Below are 9,442 nucleotides of genomic sequence, written 5' to 3'. Positions count from 1 at the left end.
TTTTTTCAATGGGTGTAGATAACCTACTCCAAAGGATACCTTCATAAGACAGTGACTATAAAAGTGAGGAAGAAAATGCTTTTTTTTTTTGATGAAATGGGAGAATGTGCTTGAGTTTTTGGAAAAGAAGGCCTAGTTATTATAACAAAAGACATAAAACTAAGCCATGACTGCTGTTTTGAGACCTTTAATGTCAAAGTCTGGACCATATGCGACAACTAGCTCACATGGAGACTAAAAGATATCTTTATTAATATTTAAAACTTCTAAAATAAGAACAAAGTTGTTCATTCTGAATCTTTTCCAGGCTACTTAGGTCCATGTTTCAAAACTAAGTTTGAAAGTTAGAATATTGGCATGGATGAGACAGGCTCGGAATCTGTCTTAGTTTATGGGTTAAATTTGTTCATAAAATTTTTATATAATTATAGATGGAGGTTGAAACCTAGTTACCATTATCAAGTTATCACACATAGTAACCTATCATTTTTTATTTTTATTTTTATCATTATATGGTAACCTATCATGGTTAGCACCTTTTGCTTTGTAGATTATCACTTAATAAATGTAACACAATTTAAATAGAGAGAAGGAACATGCATGAGTTTTTTTTTTTTCCCTAGATTTTATATTTTTATACTTAGAAAGAAAAAACAATTTAGATTTAGTCACTTAAATATACTTAGATTTACTATTTACTTAAGTCAATAGATTTATGAAACAGACTATTTACTTAAGTCAATAGATTTATCAAACAGAGGACCACAAGCCATATTGTATTGTAGCAAGGCTGCATTGCTTGCAGTTGCATCAGAGGAAACACTAAAGCAATTGTATAGTGGGTTCCAGATCCATTGTCATCACATGGTCCTCTTTAAGCATCACAAAATTGAATGGTAAACAAAAAATAAAAAAATAAAAAAAATTCCTGCTTCATGTTACTTGTAAAAATTTAACGTTCTTGTACAACATAAATATAACTGAAATAAAGGAAAACAATGAAAGTGACAATGTTGAATATTAGCCATACAAAACAAAACAAAAACAAAAAAAAAAAAAAGTAGCAATGTTGAAAGTTCTGCATTTGGCTCTAAAAATGTCTAGCATCACCTTTGAAAAGTTCAGTTACCAGGATATTAATGTATGTTGATGTTTATGCAAATTGCCGTAGCATCCAAATCATTTTTATTTTTTTATTTTTTATTTTAATTTTAACCACTTCCTCTAGTTAAAATAGAAAAGAGGACGTAGTAGAAGATACTATAACTAATTCCCATTTAACATTTCAAATAAAAAATCCGATATAGTGAAGTTTTGGCTGCAGAAATCACATATAAGACTCATTTTATCTATATATGTAACTTTTTCTGTTGAATATGTGAGAGGGTGAAATAGATTTTAATGTGGCCCAAAGTTCAGCTTCAAGTGGTTATCTAAAACATAGAATAAATGGACTATAGCTACTTGAATTCTACCCCAAGAAATGATATTAGAAAAGATATATATATGTGTGTGTGTGTGTGTGTGTGTGTGTGTGTGTAATAACAATCTAAATCATCCTCTGTGCTTAATTTTCTCAATGATAACCCCTGGGGCACTTTTCTTTCTAACAATTCTCTGCAATATCCATTTGTTCTTCGCTCAAGATGAAAACCAGGTTATTTACAATGGCTTCCATGGAGCCAACCTGCATCTTGATGGTGTTGTAAAAAGCCATCCTAATGGTTTATTGCAGCTCACCAACACTACAAGGCAAAAAATGGGTCATGCTTTCTACAAAATTCCCATAAGTTTCAACACATCCTCCTCTGCTCCCATTCCATTTCCTTCATTTTCAACAAACTTTGTATTTGCCATAGTTCCTGAGTTTCCAGATCTTTGAGCTCATGGTATTGCCTTCACAATCTCACCATCCATGGGGTTCAACCAAGCTGTTGCCACTCAGTACTTGGGATTATTCAATATCTCAAACAATGGCCTTCCGACAAACCATGTGCTGGCAATTGAGCTTGATACGATTGAGAATGTTGAGTTTGAAGATATAAATGACAACCATGTGGGAATTGATGTGAATGGCTTGAAGTCCTTGGAGTCAGCTCCTGCAACTTACTTTCCAGTGAAGAAGGGAAGAATATAAGCTTGAAGCTCATCAATGGAGACCCCATGCAGCTTTGGATCGACTATGATGCACCAAAGAAAACACTCAATGTAACATTAGCCTCAGCAAGAAGCTTCAAGCCAAACCAGCCTCTCCTGTCAACACATATCGATCTTTCCCAAGTTCTTTTGGAAAAAATGTATCTTGGTTTCTCCGCAGCCATAGAGTCAACTGCAAGCGCACAATATATACTTGGATGGAGCTTCAACAAAAGTGGACAAGCACAAAATATAGACATTTCAAAGCTTCCTCTGCTTCCTCCACATAGGAAAACAAGCAAGAAGCCTAGTAAAATAACGATAATATTGCCTATAGCTATCACAATTGTTATGGTCATGGTTATTGGAGCTATTTACCTTATAAGGAGGAAGAAATATGAAAAAGTACGCGAAGAGTGGGAAGCAGAATATGGTCCTCAAAGGTTCTCCTATAAAAATCTCTATGTGGCAACAAAAGGATTCGGAGAAAAGGAGCTTCTTGGAGCAGGAGGTTTTGGAAAGGTTTATAGAGGAACACTTCCTACTTCGAACATGCAGATAGCGGTGAAGAGAGTATCCCACAATTCGAAACAAGGGATGAGAGAATTTGTGGCTGAAATAGCTAGTATGAGAAGGCTTAGGCACAGAAACTTGGTGCAGCTCCTTGGGTATTGCAGAAAAGAAGGAGAACTTCTCTTGGTCTATGATTATATGCCAAATGGAAGCCTTGATAAATTCTTGTTCAGCAATGAAAAACCAAAGCTCAGTTGGTTTCATAGATTTCGAGTTATTAAAGGTGTTGCTTCTGCTCTTCTTTATCTCCATGAAGAGTGGGAACAAGTTGTTTTGCATAGAGATGTAAAAGCTAGTAATGTTCTATTAGATGCTGATCTAAACAGAAGGCTTGGAGATTTTGGCCTTGCTAGATTATATGACCATGGTACCATTCTTCAAACCACTCATATAGTTGGGACTGTGGGTTATCTGGATCCTGAGCTGAATAAATCTGCAAAAGCAACTACTCACACTGATGTGTTTGCTTTTGGAGCATTTACGCTTGAGGTTGCTTGTGGAAGGAGGCCTATAGATCAAAGAGGACTAGACGAAGAATTTATTCTGGTGGATTGGGTCATGGACTGCTGGAGAAAAGGAGCCATCCTTGATGCCCGTGATCCAAAATTGGAAGGTGATTACTTGGCAGAGGAGATGGAATTAGTTTTGAAACTTGGATTGCATTGTTCACACTCTACGCCAGCAATGAGGCCCAGCATGAGGCAAGTGATGCAGTATTTGGATGGCAATGCTAGTTTGCCCGAAATTCAAGCTGATACAGCAAGAAATGAAGCATATGGGTTGGTAATGTCAGTTTCCTCTACATTTGGAAGATGTTCTGCTCATTCCTTGTCAAGCAATGAAACATTCCTCCACCAAGGGCGCCGAATTAGAATTTTATTATGCTGAATACACAATATCCCAATCTATGCTGAGGGTGAATTAACCATTGAAACTCAAGGAACTTATCAATTCTCTGTGTAAGAATAGATGGGAGAATATTGTGAAGAACACAATAATATGTATGTTTATACGTAGGTACGTAACGAATGTATGTATTATTTCTATTTGTATTGGTTCACTCATGCCAATAATATCGCACTACAACCTACCAACTTTTCTTGTTACTTTGCAGAAATAAATTTGAACCACAAAAAAAAAAAAAAAAAAAAACTTTAGAGAAATAAACTCAAGTTATTTTTGCATCTTTTTCATGCTATTTGATTCCACACTGTAAAATAAAACTAGAAAGTTTCATGTACATGTGTCAGATTCATAATCTAGCTCAAATTTCTAGTCAAATCTGTTTGTAACAATATGAAGATAGCCTTAAATATGTTAAATCATAGTCTATCCTAAAAGCTATAGCTATTAGGAAGTGAGCTCAACAATGTATATCAAGCTTATTTTCTAATACACCCCCTCAACACAAGACCTGTTGGTCACCGAGGCTCTAGTACCATATTAAATCAATGTCTATCCCAAAAGTTGTAGCTAGTAGTAAGTAGGCACCACAATATATATGAAACTTATTTTCCAATAAAAACCAAAAAAAAGAAAAAAAAAGAAAAAAGAAAAAATGTTCCTTGGTTTACTCCCATAGCATTTAACCTTTATCGTGGTTAACACCTTTTACTTTCTATATCATGGCTTAATTAATGCTAACATAATTTTAAAGGGAAGAAGGATATTTATGGATACTTTTCAACCACTGCATAATTAACATTCATAATTCATGCTACTTCTTGATCTGCTCAATAACACCATATGTTTTGCCCAGATTTTATTCATTCTGAAACCAATTTCAACAGTTCCTTGACGTACAAGACAGTTGAGCCCCTCAGGCCGTTCTTCCAACCATGCAAGACAGTCTTCAAATTTTCAATGAATAATTGGCTAGTGACTCTCCAAGGCACATCCATTAAACTCCAACTCAGGACATAACTTTAAACCTTCTCTAGGGCAGCCAATTGTACAGCTGGAAGCAGCTTACATTTATTACCTCTAACCAACTTCTGCACCCATCCCAACCATTCCCTTCCCTGCACCAATTGCTTCATCTCTGTTAACCTTAACAAGGACATCCACTGGGGCAGAGCATCAATGGGTGCAGATAAACATAGTACCATTCATAAAGTAGGTGAGTGATTAGTGAGGGAGATCTTTACCTAAATGGTTGGACCAGTCTCAAGTACCTTCCAACGGAATATTAAACAAGTTTTGAACACAGGTCATGAAGACAGCAACTTTCCCTTGCTTGCACCATATAGAACAAAAACAAATTAAATATCTAAAACTGACAAGGCTGAAAATTCAGCATTTGGCCACAACATATCTAAAGTCATTTTCTTGGAAACTTCCGTCGCAACACCAGTCAATGGTTTTTTCATTGATGAGGTTTATTTCTTTCATCCACTCTATCTGTTCAATTAGAAATCAGGGTTATTAGTAAAATTTTCAAATCAAATTTCCAATCTAACCAAGCTTTGGATGATGAGAATATGCATGTTAGAAAATTTCTTTTGTTTTATCTAACCGAGAAAGCTATATATGTTGAACTTGTGTAAGAGTATAGATCTATGTCAGGCACATGTAAAGTATTTCATTTACGGACAATTGTAAAGGTTAAAAGCTATTAAAATATCTCCTGTGACACTTTATCCTAGGGAAAACATATAGTCAGTTCAAAAAAGAACCTGGGAAGAATAGAATCTTGGTTACCCCAGGAACATGGAAAACATAGTCAGTCCAAAAGATAACCTGGGAAGAAAATAATCTTGGTTACCCAATAACCAAGGAAAACACAGTCAGTCCTGTTGAAAGTAAGATCGATAGCGAGAGGTCTTATGTTTGATCCTTGGTACTTCATTTGCGTTTGATAAGCTTATATACATTGTTGGGCCATTTCTTATCCTCTTAAGGGAAGAAAGTTGTCTATTTTTTACTGCTGCTCCCTACCACACCAAAGTAGATCATTCTCTCTTTGCATAATCTTCTCAAATGGGTACAAGTCTTGTAGCACTTTTATTTCTCACAATTCTTTCCACTATGCGTTTTTCCTTAGCTCAAGATGAAAACCAGTTCATTTACAATGGCTTCCATGGAGCCAACCTGCATCTTGATGGAGTTGCAAAAATCCACCCCAATGGTTTGTTACAGCTTACCAACACTTCAATATTACAAAAGGGCCATGCTTTCTATAGAATTTCCATAAGTTTCAATACATCCTCTTCTGCTTTGATTCCATTTCCTTCATTTTCCACCAACTTTGAATTTGCCATAGTCCCTGAGATCCCGAATTACAGTGGCCAGGGCCTTGCCTTCACCATCTCGCCATCTATGGGCTTCAAGCAAGCTGTTGCTGGTCAGTACCTAGGATTATTTAACATTTCGAATGTTGGCCTTTCTACAAACCATGTGTTGGCAATCGAGCTCGACACGGTTATGAACCTCGAATTTGAAGATGTAGATGACAACCATGTGGGAATTGATGTGAACAGCTTGAAATCAGTTGAGTCAGCTCCTGCAACTTACTTCTCTAGTGAATAAGGAAAGAATATAAGCTTTAGGCTCTTAAATGGAGATCCAATGCAAATTTGGATCGACTATGATGCAGCACGAAAAACACTCTATGTAACAATAGCCCCAATAAGAATTTCCAAACCAAACAGGCCTCTCTTGTCAACAACCATTGATCTTTCCCAAATTCTTTTGGAAAATATGTATGTTGGTTTCTCTTCAGCCACAGGGCCACTAGCAAGTGAGCATTATGTGCTTGGGTGGAGCTTCAACAAGAGTGGACAAGCACAGAATATTGACATTTCAAAGCTTCCACCACTACCTCCAAAGAGGAAAACAAGCAAGAAACCCAGTAAATTGATCATAATATTACCTATAGTTGCATTTGATGTTCTGATCATGGTTATTGTAGGTGTTTACTTTATAAGGAAGAAAAAATATGAAGAAATACATGAAGAGTGGGAAACAGAATATGGTCATCAAAGGTTCTCCTATAAGAATCTCTACATAGCAATAAAAGGATTCAGAGAAAAGGAGCTTCTTGGATCAGGAGGATTTGGAAAGGTTTATAGAGGCACACTTCCTACTTCGAACGTGCAAATAGCAGTGAAAAGAGTGTCCCACGATTCAAAACAAGGGATGAGAGAATTTGTGGCTGAAATAGCCATCATGAGAAGGCTTAGGCACAGAAACTTGGTGCAGCTCCTCGGATATTGTAAATGAAAGGGAGAACTTCTCTTGGTCTATGATTACATGCCCAATGGAAGCCTTGACAAGTTCTTGCTCAGCAATGAAAAACCAAACCTCAGTTGGCTCCACAGATTTAGAGCTGTCAAAGGTGTCGCATCTGCTCTCCTTTACCTCCATGAAGAGTGGGAACAGGTTGTTTTGCATAGAGATGTGAAGTCTAGCAATGTTCTGCTAGATGCTGATTTAAATGGAAGGCTTGGTGATTTTGGGCTTGCTAGATTATATGACCATGGTACAAATCCTCAAACCACTCATATGGTTGGGACAGTTGGTTATCTTGCTCCTGAGCTTATTAGGACTGGAAGGGCAACTACTAACACCGATGTGTTTGCTTTTGGGGTCTTTGTTCTTGAGGTGGCTTGTGGAAGGAGGCCGAGACACCTACAAGCCTTGCCTGACAAAGTAAGTTTGTTGGATTGGGTCACTGGGTGCTGGAGAAGAGGAACAATTATTGGTGCTAGTGATCCCAAATTGGAAGGTAAATACTTGGTAGAAGAGATGGAGTTGGCTTTGAAACTTGGGCTGCTTTGTTCACACCCTTTGCCTGCAATGAGGCCCAGCATGAGGCAAGTGCTGCAGTATTTGGATGGAAATTCTAGTTTGCCAGAATTTCTTGACGACAAAAGTGCATGTACAAGTATATTTACTCCAAGTAATGGATTATCTGAGGTAGGAACGTCATTTTCCCAATCATATGGACAGATTTCTGCTTATTCCATGCTAAGCAATGAATCAATACTCCAAAAAGGGCGCTGAATTAGAAGTTATATTTGCCATATGAATGTGAAATGATCCAGATCTTTTTGGCTGATAAGGGTCACTTTAATTACCAGTTAAAACTCAAGGAGCTTTATCAATTGTTTAGAGGATAAGAATACAATACTTGTATGATTTATTAGGATTTTAATATTATCAGATTTTATTATGGTTTTGATTCATTTCCAAATTTTAATTAGTTTATTATTATTATTATTATTATTATTATTATTATACACAGGGTATAATGGAACCCTATCAGATTGATTACTGAGATTATGAATTATTGACAAAAGTCATTCTGTTTCTTGGGTTTTCCTGTTCTTCCCTCTAAAATATTTGTCTTGATTATCTTTCCTAATCGTCTTATCCTAGCCCCTTCTCTATTTTCTCCCGCTTTTCTTCTATTCTTCTTCATTTTCGCCAAATTTTTTCTATTTATTTGCTGCCGTAAACCTACATTAATATATATATATATATATATATATATGTGTGTGTGTGTGTGTGTGTGTGTGTGTGTGTGTGTGTGTGTGCATTCATGCATACTTTCGTGTATGTTTTAGTGCCTATCCATGCCTATCACATTTCTCTATATATTATAAACTTGTCACTTAAGAGGGGAATAAATTTAGAATTTATTTTTGAATCTTTTCAAGCTTTTTTTTCTTTTTTTTTTTTTTTTTTGGTTTTCTAATATTAATGATATGGATATTTAAATTCGGATTATTACCCTAAAAACAATAGCTTTTACAATAGACTATCCTATAGGGACTTTGTTTTAAGGCTCCTTAAAGATGTATTAAAGAAAATGCCATGACATTAGCGTTTCTTTTTAGTTTATCAAATTCATTGTTAGGCCTCCCTTATTTATTATTATTATTTTTTTTAGAACTTTTTGAACAAATTTTTAATTGTACCTTTTAAATTAGAATTTTGCCCCCCTAAATTAACTTCTTCTTTTTTTTAACTTTATTTTTATCTTTTTGAATGTGGCAAATTAATTACTTCAGTCCAATCGTCATCATATTCTCTACCAGCGGTTACATAAATTTTTTTAATATGTAAAAAATGTTAGGTTAATTAATATATTTTATTTTGAGTGAATGTTAGTTCAATTATTAATTATCGTTTTAACCTTTATGTCTATATTTTTAAATAAAACAAGACTTTTTAACTTTTACCTATTTTAACAAAGACTTCAACTTTGTATCATTGTTTGACATTAATATAAAATCTATCTTCTTATATTAAATTTACCACATTATCGTAATTAAATTTTTAGCTTTTTGTTTTTTTTTTTTTTTTTTTGTTGGGTCAAAGTCATACTTTTAGCTTGGTTGACGTTATAGCTACAAATATTATATTGCTAAAAATTCCTTATCTATTAAGGTCTTAAATTGCAAATTTTTCTAGTTGAAGTTGTCTACACAATTTTTTGTTAATGCAATAGTTTTTATTCGTATCCAATATATTTAATAACTAAAAGATTATTTAATTTTTTTAAAATTTCTTTTGTTAATTTAATTTTTCAATTTTTTATTTACTTTCAATTGATTACTTGTAAAAAAAAAAATAATAATAACAAATTTTAACGTCAAATGTATGTGATACTGTGTATCGAATCATTATATAATATATTCAAAATAACGTTTAATTAGCAAAACAAAAAGGAAAAGAAAAAAAAAAGTTTAATGGATATGCATGTTTGTGATATCCCATATTACCATTA

The 9,442-nt window shown here is 34.7% G+C and overlaps 2 pseudogenes; both read left to right on the top strand.

Annotated features, from left to right (window-relative positions):
- Positions 1-1,502: 1,502 nt before the first annotated feature.
- On the top strand, positions 1,503-3,794 carry LOC107410969 (L-type lectin-domain containing receptor kinase IV.2-like; annotated as a pseudogene).
- Positions 3,795-5,310: 1,516 nt separating this feature from the next.
- Positions 5,311-7,895, top strand: LOC107411009 (L-type lectin-domain containing receptor kinase IV.2-like; annotated as a pseudogene).
- Positions 7,896-9,442: the final 1,547 nt, after the last annotated feature.

Source organism: Ziziphus jujuba, chromosome 10 (assembly GCF_031755915.1).
Source record: "Ziziphus jujuba cultivar Dongzao chromosome 10, ASM3175591v1".
In the NCBI taxonomy this organism is placed as follows: Eukaryota; Viridiplantae; Streptophyta; class Magnoliopsida; order Rosales; family Rhamnaceae; genus Ziziphus; species Ziziphus jujuba.
This window is presented reverse-complemented; position numbering and strand designations above follow the sequence as displayed.